The sequence below is a fragment of the Bos indicus x Bos taurus genome, chromosome 20, assembly GCF_003369695.1.
Source record: "Bos indicus x Bos taurus breed Angus x Brahman F1 hybrid chromosome 20, Bos_hybrid_MaternalHap_v2.0, whole genome shotgun sequence".
Lineage (NCBI taxonomy): Eukaryota > Metazoa > Chordata > Mammalia > Artiodactyla > Bovidae > Bos > Bos indicus x Bos taurus.
The window spans coordinates 51,441,809-51,462,883 of record NC_040095.1 but is presented as its reverse complement, the minus strand read 5'-3'; the positions used below and the strand labels follow the sequence as shown (position 1 = coordinate 51,462,883).

Sequence of the window (21,075 nt, the reverse complement as noted above, 5' to 3'; positions counted from 1 at the left end):
CACTGAAGAAAGAGAAAATAGAAGAAAGAAAGGTCATCTCCAACGTGGAAGCTGGTGGAGGTGGTCAGGAAAAGTTTATCACCAAAAGCAGCAAAATGAAACAACTTGAAGTGTACTGCCTACTAAGAACACCAGCCATATGGGACTATTTTAATTTATATTAAGTAATCATTTAAAAACAATTCAAATCTCAGTCCAGGAGATAATCATCCACTCTCCATGTGCTCAATCAATAGCCATATGTAGCTCATGGTCACCATGACTGGGCAGATATCAAACATTTCCTTGCAGAAAGTTTAATTAGTATTGAGCTAGTCTAGTAAGAGAAAAGGGACAGAAGAAGAAGTCAAGAGTTTATGAGATAGCATTTTTTTTTTTTTGCAGAGAACTAAAAACATTTTTCATTAATAAAGCATAAATTATAAGGTTATGAGTAAAGGGAGATATAATTGGATTTTTAGCCAAAGGCAAGATTAGGGTCTTTTGTGTCATTCTAAGTAACTAAATTTATACTCTAGTCCAGGGCATATTTTCACAATGTCCCTATAAGCACAAATCCGTATGATATTAATTGTGACAGCAGCAAGTGAGAAAATAAGGGGTTCCATGCATAAGAATTTGCTCCATTTCTACATTTTTACTGACTGATCATTCACATGATGTAAAATGTGACATGCAATCAAAACCTGAAAACTTATCATTTAAATTAATTCTAAAATCCAAAGAGAAATGAAAACTTTTGTCTGGATAAACATTGCCCATTTTACTAGTAGTATACCCTAGTGAAGTATAAAGGATACAGTTGTAAGTGGTTGATTCCTAGAAGGTTCTAAGCCAAAGAGGATGTTGGATATTGTTCCATTTGGGAGCAATCATTTGGCCGTAGTGTGAAGGAAGAATCTGAAAAGACTACGTGAAAACAGTCTTGACAGTTCATCTCATTATTCCATGCATATATGACAAAATATTTCATTAGAACTGGAATATTTAAGAGGAGTGAAGTAAAGTGAAGTGAAGTCACTCAGTCGTGTCTGACTCTTTGCGACCCCATGGACTGTAGCCTATCAGGCTCCTTCATCCATGGAATTTTCCAAGCAAGGGTACTGGAGTGGGTTGCCATTTCCTTCTCCAGAGGATCTTCCCGACCCAGGGATCGAACCTGGGTCTCCTGCATTGCAGGCAAACACTTTACCATCTGAGCCACCAGGGAAGTGAAGCATAAATATAACAAAATGTGAGGAAATATAAATGTAGAAGTATGACTTTTGGATATGCACATAAGGAAAAGGGAAGAGTCTAACATAACTTTTGACACAGGATGAGAGCTGCACATAGAGCATTGCAGAAAAGCGATACTTTTTATCATGGGAAAATGCAGCCATGTATTTATAATATATATTTTTAAACAATTGTATATATCCTAGTAGAGCTAGGTAGTTATACTCACTTTCTATCCTTCTTTATCTGCCCCAAGCTAACCTAGATAAAACAAATTTTTCTTCACTCTTTTATTATTACTACCACTATAACATTATCATGACACAAAGCATTAATATATAAGCCAAATAAAAAATGAAAGTTTAGAGCAGTAGAAGAGTTTTGCCGCAAAGCAGCATGAAATTTTTTAAATAATATATTTGATCTTCCTTTGGTTATCTGCCTACAAACAGTTCTATTTTTGATTATTCTTTGAAGGTCAGCTGTGTTGCATGTTATACTTCTTCCATTTATCTTTGTCCTCCTTATTCTCAAATTCTGATAAATTGATTATGCATAATATTTTAACTTCTCTTTGATTCTGTCTGCTTCGAAGGATCAGACCTGTGGCTTCAGTTTATTATGTTTTATTACCTTAGAGGTTTATCTAAATAATTTTTAAAAATCATAGATCAATTATTGCCAATAGTTTTTAAAAATGTATTCTTTTTTCTCATAATAGTATTTTAAAGGTTTCTGATATGTTTTGAGTGCTAGTATTCTGTCTTTTTTGAATCTACAAACTTCTCATATATTAAGCCTGATTAGATTTATCAAGCATATTCCAAGGTCAATTGTGATATGTCAGTTTATCATGTGGATAAGACACCAAGTCCCTAACTATTAAGTGGACTCTTGGTGACAAATGTACTAGAACTTCTAGAACTAATCATCTGACAATACCCTCTCTGGTACAATAGCCCACGGATTTAATAACTATAGTTAAGCTTGTTTCCTTATGAGAAAAGAATTATAGATATTTGTTTTGTCCCTTATGATCCAAATGATTATACTTCATCACATCTGAATGTGTTTGAATATAATCAGAATTTCCTCAGCGAGTGAAAATTTTTTTCTTTTTTTCCAAATTACTAATTATATACCCTGGTGTGACTCCTGGAGACCAGTGAATATTAGATCACTTGATTTATTTGTAGCTATTATCTGTCTGTTTACCTTTTCTGGTGTCTTAAGTCATTTGTTCCCCTAAAAGGGTTTTAAAGTTTCCTTTTAACACCAGATTACCCAAAGTGAATAATTTTCTTGTTTCTTTTACTTGCACATGTTATTCAGGTGGCAATTGAATGTGTAAAAATATATTTTATAAAGTGTAGATTATTTTATGCTCATAAAGTATGTGGGTTCAGTCACTCAATTATGTCCAACTCTTTGTGACCCACGGACTATAGTCCACAAGGGTCTCTGTCCATGGAATTTTTCAGGCAGGAACACTGGAGCAGGTTGCCATTTCCTACTCCAGGGGATCTTTCCAACCCAGAGACTGAATCCTCATCTCTTGGGTCTCCTGCATTGGGAGGCAGATTCTTTACCACTGCACCACCTGGGAAAAGCAGAATTTACCACTTTATGCTCATAAAATAGCAAATTACAATTCATATAATGATACAAAATATCTACTATTTTGTTGCATCTTAAAGTATGCTATTTTATTGCATGTTTCTTTGTCTATTAAGTTGATAGATGCAAAAATATATTGAGAGATTTCAGCTTTTCTTTGCCATTTCTAATTTGCATATATCTAAGAGGCTTACTCTGGGTATCAAGAGATATACTACTTATGAGACCACTTATAATGAATGCTTACTAAGATGTGTATACATGTATGTGTCAATAAGTTAGTGTGTCTGTTTTATGTGTATACAAAAAAAAGCTGCAAAAACTACAACCAACAGAAAACATTTTCAAAAGCTTCTGGTTTTGATTCAATCATCTTGAATCTTCAATTACCAGCCTAATTCTGCTTGGAACTATCTTGAATACTCTGCATCAGTCAAACCTCCAATCTTCCCCCATCCCTATCCATGCCACCCTGTCCTGAATCCTTGCCTGATAGACAAACTATATCATAATGAGATATATATATATATATATATATATTTTTTTTAGTACTTAATTATCACTAATAACTATAATAACCTCTGGAATTCACTTTGATCATTTAATTTTTGATCTAATTTGGTATCCACATTCTTTTTTTTTCTTGCTTTCATTAACAATTTCTTATTCATTTTACTTTGCCCCTTGTTAATTACTTTTACTTGCTTAAAATTCTTTTTTGAAGAAATCTTAGCATAAATTGAGACTAACCTATATATCATTAATTAATTCTATCAACCTTTATTGGCCATCTCATATTTCTAAATACTATTCTAGGTCTTCTGAGAAACACTAAGATGAATAAATCCTGAATTATGGTTTAAAAAATGCATATATACTTATGAGCATATATCCAAAGGAAATAAAATAGTAATCTTGAAGAGATATCTGCTCTTCTGTGTTTATTGCAGCATTATTTGTCATATCCAATATATTAAATTTCTAAGTGTCTGTCAATGAATGAATGGGTGAAGAAGATGTGGTATATATGTATCCAATATAGAGTTTTACATCCATGAGAAAGAAGGAAATCCTACCATTTGTAACAAACTGGATATATATATGTATATACACACACACATATACACATACATCTCTTGATAATTGTCTCTTGATAATGTATTATATATATATACATTAATGTATATGTAATGTGTGTGTATATATATATATATATATATATATATATACACACACATACATGTCTTAATAGATAGATCCATATCTCTATCTGCCCCAAATATGTACAAATCCTAATTTCTGTAAATTCTGAATATTATATGGGAAAACAAATTAACATCTTGCTATGATTAAAACACCTTGGGGTGATTCAATTTCATGGAATCAAGAGAAATCCTGGATTATCCTAGTGGCCCTAATATGATCACATGTGTGTGTGCTAAGTCACTCCGGTTGTTTCCTGCTCTTTGTGACTCTATGGACTGTAGCCCACCAGGCTCCTTTGTCCTTGAGATTCTCCAGGCAAGAATTCTGGAATGGTTTGCATACCTTCCTCCAGGAAATCTTCCTGACCCAGGGATCAAACCCATGTCTCTTGTGTCTCCTGCATTGGGAGGTACGTTCTTTACCACTGATGCCACCTGGGAAGTCCAATATGATTACACTGAGCTTGATAAGAGGGACAGAGAAGGAATCAGAGTCAGTGGAGATGGTTGCATTAAGCAGAGACTGAATGTTGAAATTCAGAAATGGAAGAACTTTAACCTAATGAAGCTGATTTTGAACTTCTGACTTTTTAAGAGAATAAATTTGGGTTATTTTAAGTCATTAATTTTGTGGTAACTTTTTATATCAGCAACAAGAAAAAACTATGCCTTCTAATTTTCCACATCCTTCACCATACTCTATAAGCTCTGTGAAAAGTGGAACAATGCAATCTCTTCCTCTCTCTCTCTTTTATTTTTCTTTTTTAAAGTCTCAGTATCTCCAAGGTCTGGCAACATCTCTGAACTCGGTTCTTTTCTTCTACAAAGCTGGAGATTGTTATACATTGGTTTTTTTTTTTTTTTCCAGATGAGTCGTTGAAACAGTATCTTCTCAAAAAATAGTTTGAAATATTATAATATCAACTAATTTGGATAAATATTTAATCACAATATGAATGAATGAGTTAGTTGCTCAGTTATGTCCAACTCTTTGTTACCCCATGTCTATAGCCCACCAGGCTCCTGTGTCCATGGAATGCTCCAGGCAAAAATACTGGAGAGTCCCTTCTCCGGGGGATTTTCTCAATTCAGGGGTTGAATTTGGGTCTCTTGCATTGGCAAGCAGATTCTTTACCATTTGAATCACCAAGGAAGCCTAATATATTTAAGCATTTTAAAGAAACTAAAACTCTTAAAGTATTTAAAAAAAATAAATATTTTTTTAAAGTATGTACCACAGTCTTTGAGATATATTCCACTAAGAATATATCTTTATTCTATATATCTATATATCCCTTTATCTTCTGTTAATGATACCTAGCAGAATCAATCTTCTGCTGAAATACCTAAGATAATATTAAGCACAATTTTGTCAATATCACTTCCAATCTAAAATATTATGGCTGAAATAATGGAATTAGGTTAGTCAGAACAGCCTCCTTTGTTTTAATTATTCTTTATTTTAGTTTTTCATTAGATATTCAAAGAAGGTAAGGAACACATTTTAAAGTCTCTACATGCTTATATCCTGAGCATCCAGGAGAGTGAGTCAACAATGAGCTTCCTTCTGGGGTATCCTGGATAAAAGATGTTAGAGCTATAGTAACCTGAACTGTAACGATACCAAGAGATGAATTCTGGGCCTCACAGAACCACAAACTAAGTATTTTTTTTTAACTTCAAATAGGATAAAAATTGAAATGTAATAGACATTAAATAAATATGTGAGATTGGTCAATAAATTGCAAGTCCTGTGATTTTTTAAACTGGGAGCATTTCAACGGATTATAAAAGTTATAGAACAACAAAATCTCTGCTAAATGGAGAGGATAATACACACATGAAGCTCATTATTCCAGATATGGTGGATCTGCAAATGTCAATGATATCCGCGTACTATTTTGGGTGATTAATTCACAATATTTAAGGCAAATTAGACAGGGATGAATGTGCCCCTAAGCAATGAGGTTGTTCCAGGGAGGTTATTAAACATGATAGAAAAGATTCTCTGATATCACCTTCAGAGAGAACAGATATGGAGATAAATTGGCTGCTGGTCATTTCTTGATCTTTTCAACATTCAGATGAGGCCTCAGACACAGAGCAGACACACAACACGAGGCTGTTGTGTATGCATAATGTAATTTATACAACTTTCTTCAAGTAACAATGAAAGTGCTCAGCATAAGGATAATTACAAAGAGGATCATCTAAAGAATTTACAAAGACAGGAAACCTACAACTGAAAATGAATGGATGCATCAATAATATAAATAACGCTATGTGAGAGAAAGATGTACAAATTACAAGGCAGAAAGGATTTATTTTCCTTTTCCAGGAATATTTTACGTTTTTTTTTTTTGTTTGTCTCTTTTTCTGAAAGAACATTTAATGTGCAAAGGAAATAAGGTCAATTTTCATGACAAAGTCCTAAATAGAAGGAGCATACAAATGTCATCAAATTATGCTTCCTCTAAAGCTAAACTATAAAATGTCCTTCCATTTTTTTCATTAGTAAGGTGTATGTGATCTGCTTCTTGTTTTGTTTTTTTTTTCCCCCATTGATTCTTATTATAAATTATTCATTTAAAGTATTATCAGAAATTATACCGATTGTATTACAGGGAAATGAATAATAATATTCCTTTTTCCAATTACAATATAGCTTCCTGGTGGCTCAAACAGTAAAGAATCTGCCTATAAAGCAGGAGATCTGGGTTCAATCTCAGGGTCAGGAAGAGCCCTAGAGAAGAAAATGGCAAACCACTCCAGTAATCTTGCCTGGAGAATTCCATGGACAGAGGAGCCTGATGGGCTACAGTTCATGGGGTCACAAAGGATCAGACACGACTGACTGACTGACTAACACTAAAATTAATTACAATATACAGTGATCAAACATGCTCAGCGTTAAAGTTAATGCCACAAATATTAAAAACTAAGAAGTTACCTTCTATCCCCTTTTTGGCTTTCAATGTATGAATCAAATTAAGAAGTAATCCTGTGCCAAATTTCTCTATATCTAAAATGTGGGACTTCCCTGGTGGCTCAGATGCTAAAGCGTCTGCCTACAATGAGGGAGACCAGGGTTCAATCCCTGGATCAGGAAGATCTCCTGGAGAAGGAAATGGCAACCCAGTCTAGTATTCTTGCCTGGAAAATCCCATAGATGGAGGAGTCTGGTAGGCTACAGTCCATGGGGTCGCAAAGAATCAGACATGACTGACTGACTGCACTCACTTGCTTTCATATATATTCATCTTAATGAATGTTCAGTAATTGATAAGTACAAATACTTAAAATAAACTTGTCCATTTTTCAAGACTTTTAGACGTGCTTCTCCAAAAAGGCCTTAAATTGTCTCTTATGTTGGATTTATAGCCAGTGTAATTACATAAAGTCCAGGTTACATACACAAAAAGTGAGAAAACAAGACAAAAAACCTTCACACAAATTTCCTTATAGTTTATAACTTCTAGCCTTGTCAGCAAATCTGAAATGTATATGAGTGTAAAGGTAGTAAGGGGTGGGGGAGGGGATAATACTTTTTAATTGTAATACTTTTTAACATGACAATTACTCTAGCCTGTATTATAGACCCTTAGGACTTTTAAGAGAAAAGTGAAGGGAGAAACATGCAGTGGAGAATAGAAAAGCTATGATAATTATCCAAAGGAAAATAAATATATACAAAGAACAAATAAGTGTTCCCATAATGACCTGGGCACATATAAAATGACAATGTATTTTACAATATGCAGAGAATTTGTGTCTAGCATGTCTATGTCACTGACTTCTTCCACTTAGGAACTAGTGTTTATGCTATTAAAAAAAAAGAGAGAGAGAGAATTGATAAAAGCTCAGTTTGTCCTATGGATTTTTCCCTGAAATTTAAATTGTTTTCTCCATTTGTTTACGTTTTCTAAGGATTCTTATCACCTACTTGAAATTCATTTTCTGAATCTACATCAGGATTTCCATACCCACATTGGTAATCTGCATCTCGAAAGACTACTGGATGATAATAGCTTTCTTAGAATATGCTCTTCCTTCTCCACTTTCTATTTCAAGAAATGACGTAAAGCCCAGGACACTTCTGTTTCTTGCCACATTCAAGAAGTCACAGTTCAGTTCAGTTCAGTCACTCAGTCATATTCGACTCTTTGCGACCCCATGAACCGCAGCACGCCAGGCCTCCCTGTCCATCAACAACTCCCAGAGTTCACCCAAACCCATGTCCATTGTCTCAGTGATGTCATTCAACCATCTCATCCTCTGTTGTCCCCTTCTCCTCCTGCCCTCAATCTTTCCCAGCATCAGGGTCTTTCCAATGACTCAACTCTTCACATCAGGTGGCCAAAGTATTGGAGTTTCAGCTTCAACATCAGTCCTTCCAATGAACACCCAGGACTGATCTCCTTTAGGATGGACTGGTTGGATCTTGTTGCGGTTCAAGGGACTCTCAAGAGTCTTCTCAAACACCACAGTTCAAAAGCATCAGTTCTTTGGCACTCAGTTTTCTTTATAGTCCAACTCTCAAATCCATACATGACTATGGAGAAACCACAGCTTTGACTACATGGACCTTTGTTGGCAAAGTAATATCTCTGCTTTTCAATATGTTGTCGAGGTTGATCATAACTTTCCTTCCAAGGAGTAAGCGTCTTTTAATTTCATGGCTGCAATCACCATTTGCAGTAATTTTGGAGCCCAGAAAAATAAAGTCAGCCACTGTTTCCACTGTTTTCCCATCTATTTCCATGAAGTGATGAGACCAGATGCCATGATCTTAGTTTTCTGAATATTGAGCTTTAAGCCAACTTTTTCACTCCCCTCTTTCACTCTCATCTAGAGGCTCTTTAGTTCTTCACTTTCTGCCATAAGGGTGACGCCATCTGCATATCTGAGGTTATTGATATTTCTCCCAGCAATCTTGATTCCAGCTTGTGCTTCCTCCAGCCCAGCATTTCTCATGATGTCCTCTGCATATAAGTTAAATAAACAGAGTGACAATATACAGCCTTGACATACTCCTTTTCCTATTTGGAATCAGTCTGTTTAGAGAAGACAATGGCAACCCACTCCACTACTCTTGCCTGGAGAATTCCATGGACAGAGGAGCCTGGTGGGCTGCTGTCCATGGGGTCGCACAGAATCAAATACAACTGAAGAGACTTAGCAGCAGCAGCAGCAGCTGTTGTTCCATGTCCAGTTCTAACTGTTACTTCCTGACCTGCATACAGATTTCTCAAGAGGCAGGTCACGTGGTCTGGTATTCCCATCTCTTGAAGAATTTTCCACAGTTGTGATCCACACAGTCAGAGGCTTTGGCATAGTCAATAAAGCAAACCACTGATAGTGACTTTCAAACCAGCAGTTGTGACTGCATCACTCCCTGGCTCAATAGCCTTCAATGACTTTCAACCACACTCAAAATAAAGTGTATATAGTAGAAGATTTTCAATCAAGACTTTTTGTTGTTGTTGTTCCAGATGATTTCTAGATCCTACCTGATTTAAGGCTTCTTTAGCCATAAAGTTAAAGGTGCTCCCTGCTTTAGAAAGAGGGTAGAACTGACTGATAATGAGGTTTTCTTTTCTATGAATATCAAGATATTTCTGTAATAAAATCCCAGGTGAGAAACAAGCTAAAAACAAGTGCTCTTTATGATCATTTTGCTTGGAGGAGAGAGGAAACAGATTTATCATAATTCTGAATGTGGAATTTTTATCTTTTTTTTAAATTTTATTTTATTTTTAAACTTTACATAATTGTATTAGTTTTGCCAAATATCAAAATGAATCCATCACAGGTATACATGTGCTCCCCATCCTGAACCCTCCTCCCTCCTCCCTCCCCATACCATCCCTCTGGGTCGTCCCAGTGCACTAGCCCCAAGCATCCAGTATCGTGCATTGAACCTGGACTGGCATCTCGTTTCATACATGATATTTTACATGTTTCAATGCCATTCTCCCAAATCTTCCCACCCTCTCCCTCTCCCACAGAGTCCATAAGACTGTTCCATACATCAGTGTCTCTTTTGCTATCTCGTACACAGGGTTATTGTTATCATCTTTCTAAATTCCATATAGAAAGGACACCCCAAAATCAGCAATTTAAACAAGATGAAGAGACAGAGGAATACCCAGCAGATAAAGGAACAGGATAAATGCCCACCAAACCAAACAAAAGAGGAAGAGATAGGGAATCTACCTGATAAAGAATTCCGAATAATGATAGTGAAATTGATCCAAAATCTTGAAATTAAAATGGAATCACAGATAAATAGCCTGGAGACAAGGATTGAGAAGATGCAAGAAAGGAATTTTTATATCTTAAGATTCAAACCTGGTTGTCTTAAATCAATGAATTTTGATGTTGATATTTCTTTTGTTTTGTCATTGCTGAAAAAAGTCTATAAGGCAACTAGAAAATTATAGAGCATTACAGAATGTTACATTGGGAGAGAAGAGGTAAATGGGCATCATGCTTTTTTGTAAAAGATGAGAGGCGAATTAGAAAAAAAAGAAATGACAAGTGCTTAAATATGAATCCTGTCTTGGATCTAGACAAGCGTTAGATTGAAAGGTACTTGGCTGTGAGACTAGGAGTCTTATGTTTCTTTTTTGTCCCTGCAGTGCTGCAAGGCTCTGTGTGTCTCGGAGAATCCTGCCATTGCCCTAATATTAAGTCTAACGTGATACCTGAGTGTAAGAATGCAGCTGCTGAGGAAAGTACCTACATAGTGGGGTCTGAGGTAGTTCCCCTGCTTCTCCTCAGACTATACACAATAGTTCTTTCCAGTGTTCCCCCAGGAGGCAAAAATGATCCAGTGGAGGCTGCTGAATGGAAGGAGAAGAATGAGTAATAGCTGTGTGGACAAACAAGGTGGGTATAGAAGCAGTGGAGTAGGAAATGGCTACCTACTCCAATACTCTTGCCTGGAAAACCCCATGGACCAAGGAAGCCAGTGGGCTACAGCCCCTAGGGTCACAAAGAGTCAGACATGACTGAAGCAACTTAGCACAGCACAGCACATAGGAGCAGAGTCATACTCACGGCAGCCGGAGAGTCACCACAAGGAAACCATTAGACCTTAGGTGGGAGGAGAAAACAAACTCCCTATTGTCTGAGCCAAACTCTTCTGCTGTGATCACAGAGGAGCCTTGGGACAATGTGAAACAGTGTGACATTTTAGTGCTATGAGAAAATCCAGAATCTCCAGTGCCATTTTGGAAGGTGGATCACAAGACAAGGACTCCTGAGAAGTAAGAAACCATAAAATGTTGGGTAATTTATAATTTTGTCTTTTTATTTTTTTGAAGAAAAAATAATGACGTATTAATGAAAATCTTAGCAGACACCATACTGTAGACTTTTCACTTTAGTAAAATGTTTCACATAAACAGTGTGTTTATTCATTTTATTTTTTCATTTCATTTTATTTTTATTAGTGTATAGTTGGCCAAGAGGAAGGGGATATAGGTATACACATAACTAATTCACTTTGTTGTACAGCACTGTAACTTTGACTTTTTAAAACTAAGTATATTGAAGAAATTTTCATTGCATATTAAAAAACAGAGATAATACTTTGCCAACTAAGGTCCGTCTAGTCAAGGCTATGGTTTCCCAATGGTCACATGTGGATGTGAGAGTTAGACTGTGAAGAAGGCTGAGTGCCGAAAAATTGATGCTTTTGAACTGTAGTGCTGGAGAAGAGTCCTGTGAGTCCCTTGGAGTGCAAAGAGATCCAACAAGTCCATCTTAAAGGAGACCAGTCCTGGATATTCATTGGAAGGACTGATGCTGAGGCTGAAACTCCAATCCTTTGGCCACCTCATGGGAAGAGTTGACTCATTGGAAAAGACTATGATACTGGGAGGGATTGGGGGCAGGAGGAGAAGGGGACGACAGAGAATGAGATGGCTGGATGGCATCACTGACTCAATTCACATGAGTTTGGGTGAATTCCAGGAGTTGGTCAAGGACAGGGAGGCCTGGTGTGCTGTAATTCATGAGGTCGCAAAGAGTCAGACACAACTGAGTGACTGAACTGAACTGAACTGAATGTATTCACAGTCACTGAAGACATTGGAAGGACTGATACTGAAGCTGAAGCTCCAATACTTTGGCCACCTGATGGCCAGCCAACTCATTGGAAAAACCCTGATGCTAGGAAAGACTGAGGGCAGGAAGAGAAAGGGATGATAAAGGATGAAATGGTTAGATAGCATTACCTACTCACCAGGGCTTCCCTGGAGGCTCAGATGGTAAAGAATCTACCTGCAGTACAGGAGACCTGGGTTTGATCTCTGGATCAGGAAGACCTCCTGAAGATCTCCTGGAAATGGCAACCTACTCCAGTGTTCTTGCCTGAAGAATCCCATAGACAGAGGAGACTGGTGGGCTGCAGTCCATGGGGTTGCAAAGGTTTAGACATGACTGAATGACTAACGCTTTCACTTTCTTTCACCAACTCAATGGACATGAATCTGAGCAAATTCTGGGAGACAGTAAAAGACAGGGGAGTCTAGCATGCTTCAGTCTATGGGGCTGCAAAGAATCAGATACGACTAAAAGACTGAACAACAAGAACAATAAATCTCAAAGAAACTTTTCATTGCAAGATCTAATGTATTCACTATCACTGAGGAAAGATATCTGTTATAGGAAAGAACACACATCTTTGTGCCTCTGACATAAATTGTAAATATTTTGACTGCACTCCAACATCAAATTAATTACAAGTCATCTCTGTCATTAAAGTGATCTTAATTGATGCCTTGTGCCAGATGCTGGGGATAAAACAGTGAGCAAAACAGCACTGATCTGCATCCACACTGTGTTTACAGAAAATCAGAGACAGAAAAGTACACAGTTAAATAAAATAAGTTGTGAAAATTGTGTAAGTGAGCCCAAAGCAGAGGTGCTTAGCCAAATCCAAAAAGAAAGGTACAAATTACACCTAATTACTTGTTATTTTTCTGCATGTATCAAATGCTCTAGCTCTACTGAATTTCTCAACATGTCTTGCTACTACTAAATTCTCAAACTTTCATACATTTGCAAAAGTCACTTTCTGCATTTGTTTTTCAGTTCAGTTCAATGGCTCAGTCCTGTCCACCTTTTTGGGATGCTATGAACTGCAGCACACCAGGCTTCCCTGTCCATCACCAACTCCCAGAGCTTATTCAAACTCATGTCCATCCCAGAGCTTACTCAAACTCATGTCCATCGAGGCTGTGATGCCATCCAGCCTATCTAATCCTCTGTCTTCCCCTTCTCCCCCTGCCTTCAATCTTTCCCAGCATCAGGGTCTTTTCCAATGAGTCAGTACTTCACGTCAGATGTCCAAAGTATTGAAGTTTCAGCTTCAGCATCAGTCTTTCCAATGAATATTCAGGATTGATTTCCTTTAGGATGGACTGGTTGGATCTTCTTGCAGTCCAAGGGACTCGCAGGAGTCTTCTCTAACACCACAGTTCAAAAGCATCAGTTCTTTGGTGCTCAGCTTTCATTATAGTCCAACTCTCACATCCATACATGACTACTGGAAAAACCACAGTTTTGACTAGACTAGACGGACCTTTGTCAGGAAACTAATGTCTCTATGTTTTAATATGCTGTCTAGGTTGGTCATAGCTTTTCTTCCAAGGAGCAACTGTCTTTTAATTTTGTGGCTGCAGTCACCATCTGCAGTGATTTTGGCCAACCAAAAATAAAGTCTGTCACTATTTCCATTGCTTCCCCATCTATTTACCATGAGGTGATGGGGCATTCATTTTTAGTTACTGCTATAATATTACCACAAATTTAGAGCTTAAAACAATACATGTGCGTCATGCAATCCTTCTGGAGGTCAGATGTCCTAAAATTAAGGTTTTGGAGTACTGAGCTTCTAATGGAGGGTTTAGGAGAGAATGTTTCCTTGCCTTTTCCAGCTTCCAGAGACCATCTGCCTTCTGTGTCCTGTGTCTTCCCTCCTTAATCTAACTAAGCTCTTCTGTAATCAGGTCTCCTTCTCTCTGATTTGATCCTCTTACATGCCTCTTCCACAAACTCTTGTGACTGCATTGGGACAACGGTGATCATGCAGGATAACCACCTAACTCATGATCCCTATCTTCATCACATCTTCCAAGTCCCTTTTAGCATTTAAAGTAAACATATTAAGTGGTTTCAGGGGTGGTGGTTTTCTTTTGCAGGCTTCCCCAGTGGTTCAGTGGTAAAGAATCTGTCCCCCAGTACAGGAGGCACAGGTTTGATCCTTGGGTTGGGAAGATCTCCTCGAGGAGGAAATGGCAACCCACTCCAGTATTCTTGCCTGGAAAATTCCATGGATAGTGGAGCCTCTAGGGCTTTAGCCCATGGGGTCGCAAAGAGTTGGAGATGACTGAGCAGGCACACATGTTTTCTTTTTTGGAGCAAGAGAAAAGGTAAGTTTAATTCAGCCTACCACTCTTTGCTACAATTTCCATTGAATCTTTAATTTTTTAATTTATTTATATGGGTGAAGTAGAAAAAAAAAATAGCTTTATTGCTTTGCCAGGTAAAGGCGGACACTGTGGGCTCCTGCCCTGGAAAACTGTGTGTCCCTTCCATTAGATCTTTTTAGATTTTTTTTTTTTTTTTTAATTCTGGATGATACACCAACAAACCCAGAAGACAGATAGGGAATGAACAAAGGCAACAGAATGGGAAGGAAAGTAAAAAGGGAGGAGGAAGAAACAAAGGAAGCAAGTCAAGCTCAGATTATAACAGTTTAAAAAATCATGTTTGCTGATAAAATGTTAAAGATAAGATATTGGGATAGCTCATGTAATACTATCTTGAAAGGGGGATTTTGAATGACCATTCCAGTGTGTGACTTCCCTGGTGGCTCAGACGGTAAAGCGTCTGTCCACAATGCGGGAGACCCGGATTCAATCCCTGGGTTGGGAAGATCCTCTGGAAAAGGAAATGGCAGCCCACTCCAGTATTCTTGCCTGGAAAATTCCATGGACTAAGGAACCTGGTAGCCTACAGTCTGTGGGGTCGCAAAGAGTTGGACACGACTAAGCAACTTCACTTCACTTCCAATGTGTATTTATTTACATGTGTGTGGGTATTAACTTTATTATGTTTGAAAGTTAGCAAAGGAACTAGATCCTCTTAGCCTCTTCATGATATGAAATTTATTTTAAAAACATTCAAAAGTAGTCACACATTATCTTTGACTACATGTCTTAAACATACCTTTACATTTTTAGCACAAAATCTTTACTGTTTTTAGTTGTGTCGCAGAGAATGTAGAATGCTCCATAAGGTAGCCTTAGCTGTATTATACTATCCCTCAATTTGTCCTATGGAGTCATAATTACTGACCCTCAGGGCATGGCAAGAGACCTATTATTTTTACATGTTATAAAGCATGGCCTAATAAGTAAAATCCATCAGTTAACATAAAAGTAGTTCTTTGTTAAACTTGGATTTAGTGTCTGCTTAAAGGAGATTATCCAAAGCATGACTCTTGTTAAATAAAAAGCCATTTATATGTGTTTATATCAACTCAAAATATATAGACAGTCTCTGGCACTAAGTAGGAAAGTCATAATTTTTTATCCCATGCAATATGTGTTTAATGTATCTTTCCTTTTAAACATTCATACCATGTAGGCATTTCATCAGTGGTTCACTGTATACAATTTTCTTCTAAAATACAGTTTTATTGAAGAGTCATTTACTGTAGAGCTTATATATATATATATATACACACACACATATGATATATCTTTCTTTTAGTGCCTCATAGAAAAAGTGGCCCTTCATTTTGTTTTATTATTGAAGGAGAATCCAGTAACTAACTTAGGCTGAGTCATCTTAGAAATATCTGTTCTTTTATCTGCTATGTAGCAAACTTCCCACACAGTCTATTTTGTTCTAATGCTCTTCCCTTTAAAGTTGCAGCAATATTTTCAATTACTTTTAAAGTGGTATTTGCTGAGAAAGAATTGCATTTTGCTTTATTGCCATATAGTTTTCAGATATTTTTGCTTTTCACCATAGGAGGAAGATCAAGTACTTTCTTGATGAAACAAGATATTTTGCATTTTGCTATTTCATAAAGCATTAAACAAGAAGTCTAAGCTTTTTTTTCTTTACACTGTTAATAAGATATCTTGCCTACATAGGTTTTCAGGGTCACTCTTCAATGATTTCCAAAACCTTGTCAATTTTTTTGTATTTTTTGTCATTTTTTTAAACATACAATTAACCATATAAATGCCAGCCTTTCAAGTCCTCAGACAAGACTTCAGTGATTCTCACTCAGGTTTAATTTAAAATCCTTTGAATTAGAGGATACAGAGCTCAGAATAATCTGACTCTCCACTCCCAATTCCCTGAACTAATGTCTCACCACCTGTCCTCTGAGTCCATCAGCCATTTCAGCCAGCTTTCTTTCCAAATGAGTCTATCTTGTTCTCGCCTCTTACTTCTTCCTAATGTTACTCTCCTTGATCACAGTTGTGAATATTACAAGCTTCTCCTCACTTCTCTACCCTCTAGTGCTCATCATCTCCTAATATGTTGTACAACTCACTTGATTCATGTTTTGTATATAAATATCTACTGGAAACCAAACACTCTGGCAATGCCATTTTTTTTTTCCTGTTTGTATTTAACACGAACATCCCTAAAACCGAGAACTGTGCTCAGCACAGAGGTCATCAGTAAGTTCTACTAAATACAAATCTAGTGTTTTAAAACAGTTTTGTTTTTTTAAAACCATATCTTATCTGGATAATCATTGTACTGTGCTTAGTCACGTCTGACTCTTTGTGACTGCCATGGACTGTGCCCACCAGTCTCCTCTGTCCATGGGATTTTCCAGGCAAGAATACTGGAATTGGTTTCCTTTTCCTTCTCCATGGGCTCTTCCTAACCCAGGGATCAAACCTGCATCTTCTGTGTCTCTTGCATTGGCAGGCAGATTCTTTATCACTGAACCACCCAGAAAGCCCCTGGATAATCACAAGTACCTTCTAATTGGCTGGCCCTTCTCCATCTTTATTCCAACACAATTTCAGTAAAATGAAATATGTAAAATATTTGCTCAAGAACTGTTGACACATGGAGGAGTGGAAACTGGGAGCATCCTTAGGATATACAAAACCTATGAGAAACAGGCCATACTGGGGAAAATGGTTCTTAAATAAATTATTCTGTCACAAAATGATGGCACTGTCCAAACTGAGATTCCATCTGTGTGTAGCCAGGTCCACTGAATGACCAAGAAAGCATTGGTAGTGGTGGTGGTGGTGGTTCAGTGGCTCAGTCATGTCCGAGTCTTTGAATTGTAGCCCCCCAGGCTCCTCTGTCCATGGGATTCTCCAGGCAAGAAGACTGGAGTGGGTTGCCATTTCCTTCTCCAAAAAAGCACTGGATTGGCAAAAATGTTCCTCCAGGTTCTCACGCAATGTTACCAAAAAACTCAAAAGAACTTTTTTGCCAACCCGATACTTCAGAGACATAAGTTTTAAATTTTATTATGTTTAAAAGGGGCTTCCCCAGTTGCTCGGCAGTGAAGAATCTGCCTGGGGCTTCCCCGATGGCTCAGCAGTAAAAAAAATCTGCTTGTAATGCAGGAGACATCGGTTCAATCCCTGGGTTGATAAGATCCCCTGGTATAGGAAATAGCAACCCATTGCAATATTCTAGCCTGGAGAATCCCATGGACTAAGGAGCCTCCTGGGCTACAGTCCATGGGGTCGCAAAGATTTGGACACAACTGAGTGCATGCACGCATGCACACTTAATGTAGGTGTTGAAATTTTGCTGCAAAAGCATCCTTTTTACAAGAAAAGACATTAAAATATGTGAAGTTTTTCTGAAAATATATTAATAATATAATCTCTACAAAGTCAGAATATTATCTTTATGTTGTATGAATGTTTTCTCTCACAATTACCTACCAAAACAGCAGTTGCAAGGCACTAAACAAACACATCTTTAAACAGTCAATAAGAAAAGACAAAAACAGATCAGAGTATCTGAATTGAATGAAGTGTCATTTCAAAATCATAAACCTCTAGGTGGTTAGAATTGAGGCTGAGAGGAGAGGCCCCGAGGTAATATAAATATTTCTAGGTTGATTCAGTTGTTTTCAGCCAGTAGGGAATTTTCAAAACATTGAAGACTTCCGTCATAAAGCATAATTCTAAAAATGGTTTTAGCAATGTTGAAGCAAAGATTGCTTAAAATTACAGAATAATGATGATAATGAATTCAATATCATTTTATAACCCAAATGTTTCTCCTTGTGAATAGTTATGAAGTGTGTCAATTAGAAGCAAAACAGAAGCGGTTATTTCCTATAGAGTAGCAAATCTAAGAGCTGATAGGAAAATACCAAACATGGAATATTAAATTCTATTATGCTATGTATGATAATGGGTTTCCCCTCTGGCTCAGCTGGTAAAGAATCCGCTTGCAATGTGGGAGGCCTGGGTTTGATCCCTGGGTTGGGAAGATCCCATGGAGAACTGAAAGGCTACCCAAGCCAGTAGCATGACCTAGAGAATTCCATGGACTGTATAGTCCATGGGATCGCAAAGAGTCGGACAGGACTGAGCAACTTTGACTTTCACTTTCATGTATGATGATAGATTAAAAAATGAATGATGGTATATATGATTTGATAATCCAATAAATACATTTATTTATATGAGTATATAAACAATCTATATGTGTATAATTTGTGTCTCTATTTATATTTGACGTGTTATAAAATTTTGAATACCATCTATGGCCTAAGGGCCTTGAACATAGAAATGACACTTTATTTATTCCTTCATATGATACAAACTCCACAAAGATTTTTTGCCTTGACTTAATTATTAAATAACATTTTGTTAATATTATATAAGGATGAATATAATTAAATTTCTTTGAATTGTAGAATTAAAGGTAGATTACACAGCACTTAGACAAGTTTAGCTAATTTTTTTAATATTCTATTTTTGCCTACATGTATAAACATTTTCATGAAACATAAATTAGAAAGTGTGCTTTTTAAAAGTTTACTTTGGTTACATATGTGTTTGATTTACAAGTTTATGCCAGATACTTTTCAGCTAATAACACATAATTTTTACACTTCTCCGTGTAACAACATATGTGGTTTAAGTATCCATCATGTGCCAGATACTGAGTTATATATGAAATGCAATCAGCAATACTATTATTTTTAAAACTAGAGTTAGTCAACATATAAGGTCTATACAAGCATACTTCTTTTTATCCTGCTTTGCTTTATTGCACTTTACAGATAGTGTGCTTTTTACAAATTGAAGGTTTGTGGCAACCCTGAATGTACTAAGTCTATTGGTGCCATTTCTCCAACAGCATCTCCTCACTTCATGTCCCTGTCTCATATGTTGGTAATTCTCACAATATATAGTTTGAGGAAGATGGTATTTTTCCTGAAACAGTCAACCCAGAGTGGAATTACAGGGAGTTTAAGTCGAGAGGATTCCCTCTTCACAGGACACAGTGGTTTTCCATTCTCATGGTGGGTGAGAATCACCAAAAGAGTGTCCAAAAAACCTGCATTAATAGTCTTGGACAAAAACTACAGAATCAGCATCCCCGTTATCCCGTCAACGTTATATCACCATTGTTTGTGCATACAAATCTAGCTTTTGAAAGTCTGAGTTTTTCAACTTGGAAAAGGATGTCAGTCTAAAATGGGACCATGGGACATGAAATGGAAAATTTCATGCATATACTTTCATGAGATTGGAACTTAAGAGCTGAGAGACTGATTTTCTATAATGTCTAATTTACAGAAGACTGAGATTCATCTATTGGACAAAGAGCATCTGCTGATAGTCCTTCCTCATCCTCAAGCCAATCAACTTACTGCTTGGGCTCTGGTTGAATTTCTGTATCTTTCCCTCCTTGTCTATAAATCCAGACTGCCCCAAAACATCAACAGATTCGAGTGTACCTGGCAACACTATGTGCTGTGAGAATTTAAATGCTGCTGCTATTCCTGAAAAAAATCAATTTCTGGTCATTTGTGCTTGATTCAATTTACTTCCTTGTTTAGGTTAGCAAAAAATTTGTCCCATTTAAGGCATTTATTTGAAACCCCAAATTTCATTTTATAGGCACTTTTGATGAAGTATCAAATCCTTTAGCCTAGGAGTTCAACATTTTCACTAGCAAATCTCACCTAAGGTGCTCCATGAAATGCCTATGATAATTAATAGTAATTAATATGTGTCAGACTATTTAATCACCTTGATTTTATAATTTGATTAAATTTGTCATAATAGATTCACAAGGTAAGCAGTGTTATCATTATCATTGTTCAAAGGAAATATATGAAGTTAAAAACCTGCTCAATGCCATAATTATGATGAGTTGTTTTTCAATCAGTCATGTTCAACTCTTTGCAGTCACATGGACTGTAGTACTCTAGGCTCTTGCATCCATCACTATCTCCCTGTCTCCCAAAGTTTGCTCAAACTCAAGTCCATTAAGTCAGTTATGCTATCTAACCATCATTAAGATCAGAGTGAAGATTTGAAGCCAGCTGGAATCAAGGTTGCAGGGAGAAATATCAATAATCTCAGATATTCAGATGACACCACCCTTATGGCAGAAAGCAAAGAGGAACTAAAGAGCCTCTTGATGAAGATGAAGGAGGAGAGTGAAAATCTGGCTTAAATCTCAACATTCAAAAAGCTAAGGTCATGGGGCATCTGGCCCCATCACTTCATGGTGAATAGATGGGAAAACAATGGAAACCGTAATGGACTTCATTTGCTTGGGCTCCAAGATCACTGTGAATGGTGACTGCAGCCATGAAATTAAAATACATTTGCTCCTTGGAAGAAAATCTATGACAAACCTAGATGGCATATTAAAAAGCAGAGATATTACTTTGCCAAAAAAGTCCATATAGTCAAAACTATGGTTTCTCTGGTAGTCATGTACAGATGTGAGAGCTGGACAATAAGCAAGCCTGAGAGCCAAAGAATTG

General features: G+C 36.9%; 1 non-coding gene across 1 annotated transcript; it reads right to left on the bottom strand.

The window, feature by feature from the left end:
• Positions 1–1,138: 1,138 nt before the first annotated feature.
• Positions 1,139–1,210, bottom strand: TRNAC-GCA. Its single transcript has one exon. It is a non-coding gene; the product is annotated as a tRNA-Cys (tRNA).
• Positions 1,211–21,075: the final 19,865 nt, after the last annotated feature.